General features: G+C 39.0%; 1 pseudogene; it reads left to right on the forward strand.

Moving 5' to 3' along the window:
* The first annotated feature begins 11,051 nt into the window (after positions 1 to 11,051).
* Positions 11,052 to 13,537, forward strand: LOC148877855 (pentatricopeptide repeat-containing protein At5g27110 pseudogene; annotated as a pseudogene).
* Positions 13,538 to 13,594: the final 57 nt, after the last annotated feature.

Here is a 13,594-nt window from a genome sequence, read left to right on the forward strand (position 1 = left end):
AGAAATTAAATTATATAACTTGTGAAAACATGATATTAAATAACCATAGGAAAACATATTCTTTAAACTATTAGTTTGAAAACAAAAATAACCAAGAACATGTTTTCTTTGTTTCAATTTTAAGAACCAATTCATTTTTTTGTTTTGTTTTTAGGAACTTGCAACAAGAAAAGTAATTCATCCATCTTAATGGTCTATACAGGCTCAGGGCATAACCTTCTCTATCAAGCTTCCATCTGTCTTAGAGCACATTTGGGAGGGTCACTGAACCACATTGAAGAAGCTACTGAAACTAGCTTCACAAGAAAGTGAATTTAATAGCTCAATTAAAGTGTATTTTGATTTTCCAAGGTTTTACAAATAGATAATTACTTTTTTTGTAAGTGAACTAGTAGGGGCCCTGTGACTTTTACAATTAGGGAAAGTGAAATTGATTCCAACTGAATCATTAATTCTGGGTTATGTATCGTTATGTAAACTTATTGTGTTAATTTTTCTATTAACGTTTATTTTAATTTTTATCATGGTTAGATAAATTGGTATTATTTTTTATTATTCTAAATTGAATTTAAATGAATTTTGCTTTTTATTACTTTTTTTGTTAGATAGATTTTTATTTATTTTAAATAAATAAATATAAATATAAATAACTAATTTTCATTAGACTTTGTTCGTTTTCATTTATTTTAAATGGAACTTAAATATAAATACACCATACACATAATTTCAAATTAAATAACTAATTTAAAACATCTAATAAAATATTACGCATATCTAATTTTTGATTAATTTAATATATTGACATGACATAATTTAGTATCCAGAAAACATACTTCCCTTCACCAATTTCTAAGCAACTCCCCATCCTTGACCTGGGTTCATTTTAATATCGGTGACATTATTGTAATTATACAAAACTAATTTCAGAATTTGTCAAATTTGTCTGAATGGGTTCCCTATTGGGTCCCAACCTCATCCTTGTGGTCCATTTGGTTCGTAGTTGAAATCCGAATTAGAATCAAAATTCTTTAAAATTGGAATTGGAATGGTCTATTCCCATAGTCTGTTTGATTCAGACAGGAATGGGAATTAGAATCAACAGGAATGAAATTTTGTTCTTAAGGGAGGGGAAGGGAATGGCCATTCCCTCAAATGGAGGAATTCCATTCCGCAGGAATGGGAATAAGATTATAATTCCGCCCAACCAAACAGTTGAAATCAGAATAGTCCATTCCAAACCCCTATTCCCACGAACCAAACAGGGCCTTAATTCTTTTTTGTGAGAAAAATGAACCTCTATTCCCCAACAAGAGTCTTTGACATCACTCTTATAAATCAGTTGTGACCAACCTAACCCTGCAAATCAATCACTTTGGAAGTAGTGGATCTTAACTCCAAAACCACCTTCTTAACAATTTGAGGCATGGTTTTTAAAACTGACCTGGAGACCGAACCGATCAGGGGTCCGGTTACTGGGTCCGAACAGTAGACCCATTCTGACAAAAAAAATTAAAAATTAAAAAAATAATAAAAAAATTAAAAATGGTCAAAAACCATTCGAATGATTAACCACCTAGGTCAGTGATTTGCTGACCAAAATCAACGATTTTGGGCAAATTTCTGGTTTTGAGGAAAACCGTTCCCGGATTTTCCGATTCGGTCTCATTTTGAAAACCATGATTTGAGGTTTCTTAAAGAAAATCGCCTCATCGTTGTCTTCAGCTACCTCTTCATTGTGGTGGGAAATCGTGATACTGATATCAGAAGAGTGAAAATCTTTTTTGCAATCAAAATCCTTGTGAGCAGTTCGGATCCTTGAAGCAGACTAGACACTATATCTCACCACTGCTCTATCTTTATCATTTTTCCATCTCTAATGAAGTTGAACTTCTAGTTGCTTATCAAAATTAGAGCCTCTATTGTTAGAGCTAGTGCTTCTGACGGATTGTTAACGGAAGGGAGGATTTTGTCCGATGATGTCACGGAAGGGGAGGTCTTAATATTTAGAAAAAAACGAGGCGAGATTTAAGGCTGAAAAGTTTATGTAAAATCTTTGATGATAAAAATGAGAGGAGGTCTCAGTCCATTGTTAACGGAACGATTGTATAATCTTTGATGGTAAAAATCTTTAATGTTTATGTCGATAATGTGTCCAAAGGCTGAAAATTTTTTGGAAGAACACCATCATAAGTTAGTAGAATATCAACAACATCCATTCCATGACGAAACCATTACAAAAGAGGATTTCAATTTACAAACTGAAAAGAATTTTTAAGTTTCACAAAGATATAATTAGGGACGTTCTTTCTAGGTTTAGTTGTAACCAATTGGAGAAGAATGATGCAATGTAGGAAATTCTTTGATTGGTGGTAAATTCTTCGTGATAACAAATTCTTGATGATCAGCGTAAACTTCTTGATGATGTATCGGCCGCAAGTTCTTGATGAACTTTGTTGAATTCTTACATGTTAGTTTTACACTTTTTTACTGAATTGAGTTGTTACTTTCTTAGGAATAGGGGTCTGGAATCAGAACCAGAATGGGCTATTCTGATTCCAACTGTTTGGTTGGACGGAATCAAAATTCCATTCCCATTTCTGCTAGAATGACATTCTCCCATTTGAGGGAATGACCATTCCCTGTCACTCCCTTGGGAATCATTCCTGCTGATTTTAATTCTCATTCCTATTCCTGTCTCAAACAAACAGACTATGGGAATGGACCATTCCGATTCCAATTCCGGAGGATTTTGATTATGATTCCAACTATGAACCAAACGGACCCTTAAATTGTGAAAAGCTTTCTACTGAATTGAATTGAATGTCTCAATGGGCCATTTTATTGAGCTTAATCCAAATTAGAAAGCCCAAAGGCCCCAAACAACATATATGCTTGCATAAATAATAAATAGTCATTTAATCCCCATAAATCATTGGATCATTGCAATTAGTATGCTATGCAAGTATTAATTCAGTTAGAACCAGCAGAGTTTATTTTATTATATATTATAATATTATATACATACATACATACACACACACACACACACACACATATATATATATATATATATATATATATATATTCTTTAGTTTACAATTTACAGTTTGGTTTAGTTTCAAAAATTCAAATTACAGTTTAGCTTGGCAATCTGAACCATATAATGAACACCCCTAACTGTGACAATGATAATTTGTCATTTATCAAATCCTACCTACACAAAGTTAGAGGGTTATGGGTTTGGGGAATGGTCCGATGGTCAATCTAAGGAGTAATTTATGTCAAAAATGATATTTTTCTTATTTTTAGAAAGAATAAAAAATTATTAAAAAATAATTTGTTCTATATATTCCAAATGAATTTCATGGTAAAAACTATAATATACCTCCATCAAAACTCTATCAAAGTCATTGATCTAACACCAATTTGACATATCTTGTAATGAATTTTGAGTAGATTAAAAATTCAAACATTGTTTGAAGTAATTTTGGTTAACGTATTGTCTGATATATACATGTTCTAGACTCCCTATATCATTGATTGTGATATAGTTCTTCATATAAACTATTAAAAATGCGCATTTTCTTATATATTTATACCTTATTCATGATTGTTTCAACCTTAAATTTATTATTATTAATGTATTTGTGCGGTTGATAAAAGATTCCCCAAGTATATCAAAGCTTATCTGTATTTTTCGACTATAATCATGCATATCCAAATTACTGAACCTTGATAGATCCATGCACATCTGTTTTTGTAACAAATGTAGTAAATTGAACCATAGGCTGGCCTTGCTTCCTCCGAAAATAAATAACCACCGACCTTTCATCAAATGATAAAAGCATGTTTTTGAGTAAGGGTTGTAATCTGCAATACTTTTTTTTTTTTTGGACCATTAACCATCCTCTAATTTAGAAACCTAGAAATGTCTCTCTTACAAATATGATAATCTGCCGACTCCAACCCAAATTGCGACAGTAAGTTTACGTAGTTGCAAATTATTTTTGGTTCACATACGGAAATTAATTCATTTACTTCCCCAATTTAACTGCTCCCACAATAAGGTGGAAGTGGGACATGGATTGCCTCCAAAATCACTCGAAACAAGAACCTAGGAATAACAAAATGGACTAGAGGGGTGGAATAATAGAAGAGGATCCCTGATTAATTAACAAAAACATCTAAATATAAATCATATATGATGTAACCGTTTTTTTGTCAGGTACCATTTTTTTTTTTTTTTGTGATGTACCAATTATTGGCTAAGTACATTGTCATTTGACCTGCTCACAGGTGGCCTGTGACTCAGAGGATGATGGAGCTCCCTGGTGGTGAGCTACTTGGTGACGAGCTCCCTAGTGGTGAGCTACCTGGTGACGAGTTCCCTAATGGTGAGTTACTTGGAGACGAGCTCCCTGGTGGTGAACTACTTGGAGACGAGCTCCCTAGTGGTGAGTTACTTGGTGACGAGCTCCCTGGTGGTGAGCTACTTTGATGAGCTGCTGGGTGCGCTGCTTTGGTGGCGAGCCTCCTAATGTAGTGCAACCCGACTGCCCTCTGCATGAGATGATCTGCTCCTCTTTGCTGACGACGGGAGCTGAAGGTCCCATCCTCCCTGCGAGAGATGATCTACTAATCTTTGTGGACGGTGGGAACTGAGGGACCTGCGAGAACTGAATCAGAGGACCCGGGAGTGTTTACCCGACAGGGCCACTCCAATGGCTAAGTTAGCACTCTGATAGTAGAGAGCTTGAAGATGATATTAGAGAAATGAGAGATCTAGAGAGCAAGGGTTACCTCCATTTTTTCTCTCCTCCCCCCTCTGGGGGGTCGGAGCTCTTATATAGCGGTGTCTTGACAGATCTGGCGTAACCGCCTCTGATTCTCTACTGCAGCCGTTACTTGCCAGGGCTGAGCTGGTGGGGGCAGGTAATCATTGCAGGGTACGGCCCTGTCAGACATGAGGCGTTGTCAGAGTTGGAAGGCACGATGCCGCCTGGCTAGAGACGTAGGTGCAGTCTCCAGATTTGGCAGGTCGGTTGTCAGGTAGGAAATCTTTCTGCGATACACCGAGCTGCTCTGCAATGAACTACCTTGCATCGAGTTACTTTTTACCGAGCTACTTTTCACCGAACTACTGGTAATATGCCGAGGTGCTTCTACCCGAGGCAGGTCTTTGTGGCTTAATAGGAGGCGAGCTGCCTGTAAGTGTTGAGCTACCTGTGGCGAGCTGCTTATGACGAGCTACCTGTGGTGAGCTGCCTATGCCGAACTGCCTGTAAGTGCCGAACTACCCCTAAGTGGGGAGCTACCTATGCCGAACTGTCCCTAAGTGGCGAATTGCCTAGTTGTCAAGAGGTTGCACTTAATTGGCATCAGGTGCCAGGTGTCATAATTTCACTAGAAGGCCAAATCTACCCTCATCATTTGCCCCCACTCCCGAGTTGAGTAACTTAGCGAAGGGAGTAGATTTCTCCTTTTGGCCCGTAAGTCGACAAGCTAGTAAGCGCTGATCCAATTTCTCAGGCTCTGGGATCTGCTTGTAAGGTGAGGAGGTCTACGTCAATTCAATACTATAGCCCTTAGGCTTTGGGGGCAACTAATAGTTCACTTTTGCTGATTTTGCCAATGCTGAAGAAGCGACTGGGTTTTAAACAGTAATGTGGCCCGTAGGCTTTGGGAGCGAATCGTAGTCCACTCTTCTTGACTTTGCCCATGCCGAAAAGACGACTGGGTCTTAAGTAGTTGTGTTGCCCATGCCGTAGAGACGACTAGGTTTTTTCAGTAGTAATGTTGCTCGTAGGCTTTGGGAGCGACTTGTAATCCACTCTTCTTGACTTTGCCCATGCCGAAGAGGCGACTGGGACTTATGTGGTGTCGAGATGACCAAGTGCCGAGCTGCCTGTGAGGTGCCGAGCTACCTGTGAAGTGTCGGGCTAACCGGGTGTCGAGCTGACTGGGTGCCGAGCTACATATGAGGTGTCGAGCTACTTGTGAGGTGTCGAGCTGCCTGTAAGGCACCGAGCTGACCAGGTGCCAAGATACCTGTGAGGTGTCGGACTAACCAAGTAATGAGCTACCTGTGAGGTGCTGGGCTGATCGGGTGTCGAGCTACCTGTGAGGTGCCGAGCTGACCAGGTGGGTGCCTTAGAACTATGATTGCGTTGCGTCAGCCTCGTAATGCTGATCACCTACTCCTACAAGAAGCTACTAGGAGCTCGACCTTCGGGGGCAACACTACTAACTTTAGGTCTCCAACTCACACGGGAGCCTTGGAAGGCTCGACCAGTAAAGGCTCTCGTGCAGTCTGTTGGCCGCCAACTCCCGCGGAAGCCACGAAGAGTTCAACTTTGTAGGAGGAAACTCACGAAGAGGACTGACGATGTTTTATCTGAATTAAAAGTAAAGTTGATAGAGCTACTTAACTTGTTAACTCCTTGCATAGTCTTTGAGTTTATACAAAATGGAAATTATAAAGCGAGAGCTTCGGTTTATAAAAAGTGAGGACTTAACTTTTTGTAGGATGAGAACTTAGCTTTTGTAGGATGAGAACTTAGCTTTTGTAGAATGAAAACTTAGCTTTTTGTAGCGTGTTCCCACAGATGACGCCAATTGATGTAACTGTTTCTGGTCACGTACCAATTAATTTTTTTTTGTAATGTACCAATTAGTGGCTAAGTACTTCGTCATTTGACCTGCTCCCAAGTGGCCTGTGACTTAGAGGATGATGGAACTCCCTGGTGGCGAACTGCCTGGTGGTGAGTTACTTGGTGGCGAACTCCCTGGTGGTAAACTACCTAATGACGAACTCCCTAGTGGTGAGCTACTTGGTGACAAACTCCCTAGTGGTGAGTTAATTGGAGATGAACTCCCTGGTGGTGAGCTACTTGGTGACGAACTCCCAGTGGTAAACTATTTGGTGACGAGCTCCCTGGTGGTGAGTTACTTTGTGACGAACTCCCTGTTGGTGAGCTACTTTGATGAGTTGCTGGGTGCGCTGCCTTGGTGGCGAGCCTCCTAGTGTAGTGCAACCCGATTGCTCTTTACATGAGATGATCTACTCCTCTTTGCAGACGGCGGGAGCTGAAGGTCCCATCCTCCCTGTGAGAGATGATCTGCTCATCTTTGTAGACGATGGGAACTAAACAACCTACGAGAACTAAATTAGAAGACCTAGGGGTGTTTACTCGACGGGGCCACTCCGATGGCTAAGTTAGCACTCTGATAATAGAGAGCTTGAAGATGATATTAGAGAAATGAGAGATCTAAAGAGTAAGGATTACCTCCATTTTTTCTCCCCCCTCTGGGGGGGTCGGAGCTCTTATATAACGGTGTCCTAACAGATCTGGTGTAACCACCTCTGATTCTCTATCATAACCGTTACTTGCCAGGGCTGAGCTGGTGGGCGTAGGTAACTGTTGCAGGGTACGACCCTATCAGACATGAGGCATTGTCAAAGTTGGCAGGCACGACGCCGCCTAGCCAGAGAGGTGGGTGCAATCTCCAGATCTAGCAAGTAAGATTAATAGGTAAGAAATCTTCCTGCTATACGCCGAGCTGCTCTGCAATGAACTACTTTTTATCGAACTACTTTTCATTGAGTTGCAGATAATATGCCAAGGTGCTTCTACCCGAGGCAAGTCTTTGTGGCCTAATAGGAGGCAAATTGCCTGTAAGTGTCGAGCTACCTGTGGCGAGTTGCCTGTAAATGCTGAGCTACCTGTGGCGAACTACTTATGCCGAGCTGCCTGTAAATGCCGAGCTGCCTATGCCGAACTGCCTGTAAGTGTCGAGCTACTCCTAAGTGGAAAGCTACCTATGCCGAGTTATCTATAAGTGCCAAGCTGCCCCTAAGTGGCGAGTTGCCTATGCCGAATTGCCTGCAAGTTGCGGGCTGCCCCTAAATGGAGAGCTACTTATACTGAGCTACCTATAAGTGCCAAACTGCCCCTAAATGGCGAACCACCTATTTGTCAAGAGGCTACACTTAATTGGCATCAGGTGCCAGGTGTCATAATTTCACTGGAAGGCCAAATCCGCCCTCATCAATATATAATAATCGATGATCAAAAACTTAGATTCGTTGATAATGAATGTTCATCCATAGTAATCATGAAGATATGGAATATTCTTCAATTTCAAGTAAACTCATACATCAGAAACCTAATGCAACATGATCTTTACTAAAGATGTCTAAGATTGATCGACTTTATCATTACATTATCAGTAATAGAACGAACGAATCCCAATAATTCCCTTAAAAGCACCGAGTGAGTCCAAAGCTCGCAAAAGGATTTTTCATGGAAAATATCAAGGAGGCATGTATAAGAAAAAGAACGAAGAAGATTTATAGGAAAGCTAGAAAAGTAGCAATTGAAAAAACCAAACTGAACGCTATAAATAGAAAAGAATAAAATCCTATCAAATAAAATAACTAAGAAAAACAAATTAAGATAAAACACTTTAAAAATTACTCAAAATATCACATTTCATGATACAACCAAGAAAGTTTCTTATATACACATTCAACATTTCTAGGCCACTAGTCTTATAGATAAATAGAGACAAGTAAATGCTGTATATCTTCCAATATATACTGCAACAATAATATTTTACCACAAGGAATTATGGAGAAGGAAAAAAAAAAAAAGACACAGTCCAGGTGATCAAAGAATACAGTGGAAGTACATGAAATTTATATTGTACATGAATGTAAATCTGATTTTTCCTTTAAGATAATTAGCTAATTAAACTCTTTTGACCTGTTTCATAAGCAGAGAAATTTCAGGGAAAAGACAAAAGCAAACATCAGTTTTTCTTTGTAATGTATGTGAAAGTTCTGAAGTTCTTTCAACTCATGTGGTTCAGAGTTATTCTAAAGGTAGAAAGAATCAAGTTTTAACAATTAAATAAATAAACAGTGTTAGACACTGTGGAACCATTTAAATGCAATTGAGAAGAAAAACATAATTCTAATTTTATGTGATGAATTCATCATATGCATCTCATCTCAGTCAAATATGTCCTTCATTGGATGGGTTACCTGGGATCCAACCATTGTCATGGTAGGATAAACCTACCAGCCATCCCATAGTGGCTACTTTCTTGGTGCATGTAACAATAGATGAGTTTGCAATATTTTTTTTTTTTTGAAAGGAGGTACACTAAAATTTATTAAATCAGAACCAACTAGAATACCTCCAAGGAACCACCAGCCCCTGGCCAGACAAAAAAACAACACAACAAGATTACAAGTCCCACGAGCTTCTAGATCTCAGCAAAACTGCCTATGTTGCTGAAGGCCCTTAACAGCTGAGACCAAGGACACCACCTTCCCAAAAGAAAAGAATGAAGCTCCTTCACTTCCTTAGAGGTTTGGTGGAAAATCCTTCTATTTCTTTCAGCCCAAACAGTACTTATCACTGCAGCCGGAACAGAATCCCAGACACATCTCGCTAGCTTGGAGAGGCCTTGAATATTGCAACCTCACAAGAGGTCCAAAACAGTCCCAGGCATAACCCAAGCCACTCGCATTGCAGAAAGGTAGCGTCACTGTCACCAGATATGAGAGACAAAAAGGACAGTGTATGAATAGATGACTAGCACCCTTAGACACATGTCCACAAAGAGTACACCTCTAATCGTGAATCTGCTATCCCCTTCTTGTCAGGTTTGCCTTAGAAAGACACCTGTCCAGAGCCGCAGCCCACACCAAGGCACTGATCTTGGAAGGCAAGGTAGGGTTCCAGATCTCAGAGGCAGGGACTGGGCAAAAACTACAATCAGACAACTTGAGAGCAAAGGATTTGACAGAAAAAAAAAAAAAAAAGAGAAAAGCCCATCTAGAGACCATATCTAGCACCGACTGTCCTCCTAGTGTCCACCTCTTTACCCAAGAATAAAAGAAAGAGCCCATCTAGAGACCATATCCAACGGCATTTCCCAAACATTCATAGTAATCAGCCACTAAATCATCTTGGCCCACGACTAGCTGAAAGCTGTGGGAAGAATCCAGAGCCATTTAGCCAGTAAAAAACGCCTGATCGCACACCTTTAACCTCCTAATCCCCAGACCCCCCTTTCTCCAGAGGAAAGAAGACCTGATCCCAGCTTACCAAGTGAACCTTTTTTTCCTCCTCCCACCCCATCCAAAGAAAATCCTTTTTTTTATTTTTATCAATACCTCCAAAGAAAATCCCCTACATATTTTCTAGTCTTTGGGCCACCTTCACAATGATTGGAAACAGAGACAAAAAATAAGGAGGCATTTGGCAAGTCTTTTTAGGAAGATCTTCCAAAAGCTCAAGACCTCAAAAGACTGATGATCTTTCATAGTTAGATTTTCAAAGACCAAATACCATTTGGTTGCAATTTTTTTAAGATATTTTCAAAAGCTAGAAAGTATGAAAGGCTGTTTGGCAATCCTACTTGTTAGTCCCTCTTACATGCATGTTAAGTGTTATGTGCAGGACCCAATAACACATTCAAACATGCAAATATTACTTGTGGGTTCCACTTACACATTTACCTACACAAAATATTAAAATGGGGCTCACTCATGCATTTCCTTATACAAGAAAACAATGTAATCCCTATTTACACATTGACATATGCAGTTATCATCTATGGGCTCCACCCATGGACTCACCTATACAAAATAATCAATGTAGGACTCACATAGATCACTACATGACAAGTAATATTTTAATATATGCAATTAACTTAACATGAATACTTCTTTCTAACAAATAGTTCAACACAAACAATGCTGATTATGACCTTGAAAATGCTGAAGTGTTGGTTATGTCCTAAACGAAGAAATGGACCTATAAATTAAGACCTCATCAAAACAATGTTGATAAAAGATCATACAGAAGAAAAATATTTAAAAAAGTTTCAGAAATAACCATTAACTAATTAATGACTAGAAGAAGAAAAGCAATAACAAGTTAATAACTAGAAGAATATTCAAGAGTGCAGCCACTGGATATTGATGCTTTGCTACTCTAGGAAATATTTGTCAGCACCAAAATATTTGTCATACACAAATGTCGCATTATACTTCTGTAAGTTAGCAAACTGATTCTATCTTATGCATTGTTTGTCTACATTGTTTGTTATACACAAATTTGCCGTCTATCCTTGTTGCCATGAAATGTTATCGATGAAAGCAAAAAGAAAAAAAAAATACGAGAAAGAATAGTTTTGAGAGAACATAGTAACATAAGCAAATAGTGTCTATTAGGAGACTGTACAGTGTCAGTGTAATTGATACATCTCTTAGTTTATTAAGTAAATTTTCAGCTTAGTTATTCTTTGATATTAAATTCAGTGGGAATCCTTCTTGAGAAGATCCATATTTCAAAAATGGATGAATGTTATTGTTCACCACGGTGTTTGACTTTAGAAAGAAGTAAAATTATGTTTGTTATTGAAATCTTAATTCCTGTGAATTGTACCACAAAAGAACTAAAATTCTGGCATTATATGTAGTTATTTTTTATGCTTCCATACCTTTTCTGATTCAGAAAACATCTATTGCAGAAGTCCCCTAACGAATTCACAGATTCCATTTTTCAAATTTGATGTAGCGGGTAACTATTTGCCTCTTATCTAAATACCATGAACCGGTATTGTTACTGTAAAACAGAGAATCTTCTAGAGGAGGGACTCACACCTATTCCCCAGTTCATAATATATTCAGTACTGAATCAAAATCAACAGGTCAAGAATTAATGGATGCTAACTGTGCATCTGCATGCCCACCACTGTATATTCGATCAGAATCCCTCCATTCCCCAAGTCGACCACAAGGACCTACGTTCCAAATCCAGAAGATAAGTCCAGATCCAGAACCAAGTAGTCCTGTTTCTTATGAATCTCATCCCCAACCATGTTCCAACGAAGAGTGTGATCTCTTGGAACTTGATGATTGCTGCATACAGTCTAACTGGTAATAATCACTCATGCCTGGAGCTTTTCTGGAGGATGAATAAGGAGTGAAACCTACTTCAACTACTTTAACTAGCATCCTGATAGCTTGTTCCAAATCAGCTAAGCTCCACAAGAGGAAATTTAAGGCCCGTTTGGCATGTCTTTCCGTGCAGTCTTTCGGCTGTTTACAAGTCGGACTGATTTTCGGTCTATTTCCATTTGGCTCGCAGAAGACCTAAACGCCAAGAGCTGGAGTGCCGAAAAGACACGAAAAGCCCCTTTTGGGCTGATTTCGGAAAGCTCCAAATGAAGCTTTTTGCGTCTTCCAGGTTTTATTCTCGTGTGGAAAGACACGGAAAGATGCACGGAAAGACGTACATCTGCCAAACGTGCTTCGGGCTGCTCAGATTTTCATGCAAAAGCTCAATGCGTCTTTTGACTGTCAGAGATACCGGAAGATCTTCCAAAAAAGACATGCCAAACGAGCCCTTATTCATGGTTATATAACAAGAAATGAGATAAAAGCTGATATATTCATTTAGATCTCACTTGTTGATCTTTACTTCAAATGTGGAAGTGTTATTTCAGCTAAACATGTCTTCAAGGAGATGCCAAAGACACATGTGGTCTCTTGGAATGTGATGATCTCAGGATATGTAAGAGATGCTGGTGTGAAACCAGATTCTGTTAAACATGTCTTTGAGGCCATTCGCATCTTCTATGACATAAGAGATGCTGGTGTGAAACCATATTCTGTTACATTCACTAGTATCTTACCGGCATATTCACAACTAGCAGCTCTAGAACAGGGAAAGGAGATCCACAAATATGTCAAGGAGAATGATTCTGAATCTGATGAGAATGTTATGGGTGCTCTCTTAGACATGTATACAAAATGTGGCACTGCAGAAGAAACACGCCAAGTCTTTGATAGGCTACCAGTGAGAAACTTTGTCTCATGGACCTCCATGAATACAGCTTATGGGTCTCATGGGCAAGCCTTCAAGGCATTGGAGCTTTATAGTAGAATGCAGGATTCCAATGCAAAACCAGACAAAGTAACTTTCCTTGCAATAGTGTCTGCTTGTAGTCATGCAGGGCTGATTGATGAAGGGTGTTATTTTTTCAATCAAATGACAGCTAGCATGGGATTAAACCTACATTGGAACACTACTTATACTTAATTGATCTTCTTGGACGTGCTGGTAGACTGTGTGAAGCTTATAGCATCATCCAAAACACACCAAGTATACAAACAAATGTTGATTTATTAAGCACATTTTTTTCTGCATACAACATGCATGGTGATCTAGAATTGGGGGAGAAAATTGCAAGATTGCTCATTAAGGAGGATCCTAATGATCCATCAATCTATGTCACTCTTTCCAACATGTATGATGCATTTATTGGAAAAAGGAATGAGGTACACAAGGTAAGGTTAAAGATGAAAGAGTTAGGATTGAAGAAAAGCCTAGGATGCAACTGGATTGAGATTGATAAGACAATCCACCCTTTGTTTGTTGATGATAAATCACACCCAAGGGCAGATATGCTCTATGTATGTCTAGAGAATGAAAAGGATGAAATACCATTAGATTAGGAATCTGAGGGAACATGGATGAAGATGCACTTCTCCAGACCTGACACTTCTACATGA

This window comes from Nelumbo lutea, chromosome 1 (genome assembly GCF_056320005.1).
Source record: "Nelumbo lutea isolate HS-2025 chromosome 1, American lotus-T2T, whole genome shotgun sequence".
NCBI lineage: Eukaryota > Viridiplantae > Streptophyta > Magnoliopsida > Proteales > Nelumbonaceae > Nelumbo > Nelumbo lutea.